This window comes from Plasmopara halstedii, assembly GCF_900000015.1.
Source record: "Plasmopara halstedii genome assembly, contig: Scaffold_672, whole genome shotgun sequence".
NCBI classification, from domain to species: domain Eukaryota; phylum Oomycota; class Peronosporomycetes; order Peronosporales; family Peronosporaceae; genus Plasmopara; species Plasmopara halstedii.
In genome coordinates, this window is record NW_020187589.1 from 385,619 (window position 1) to 386,245 (window position 627).

Sequence of the window (627 nt, forward strand, 5' to 3'; positions counted from 1 at the left end):
GGGGTGCAGTGCACTTATTTACTTGCCGAGCTTGCAACGGGGCTGCCGTAGATCTTTGCTTGGTGGAAGCTAAGCTAAGGTTATCGACCTTACGTTACATACTAGAATTAGTACGAGTGTAGCGGATCGCAATTCGCTACCCCTAAGAGTACCCAAACCGTTAGCCAAGGCAAATACACACTTCCGTTCAAGATTGGAAACGGTATTTATCTATTTTATTCGCGGCAGAGCCGCCTATATCTAAAACTGTAGGTTCTCCTGATTTAATAGTAAAAAGCGTAATTACTGGCAGTTCCGCTACGTAGTGGCTTCTTGTGACGGTGAAGCCACACCATTTTGCAATTACACCGTCCTGTGTAATCCACATTTTTGTACCAGGGTACGTGTATCCCCGATACACTCTCCCCCATCAAACTTGAGAATACCCAGATTTCACATTCAAGTGTCGCCTCGTTCGAGGCTCGCGCGTCTGAGACACCGTTATGTCCCCCAAACATTCTCTGCTCAATGAGCCCTGTGCCTATGACACGCAAAACACTCAGCCTAGTCAATATCGAGGGCGCCCGCGGGCAGAGCCCTTCTTCGTCTCCTCAAGCACGCGGTGCAACTCCGGACAGTACGTCCGCT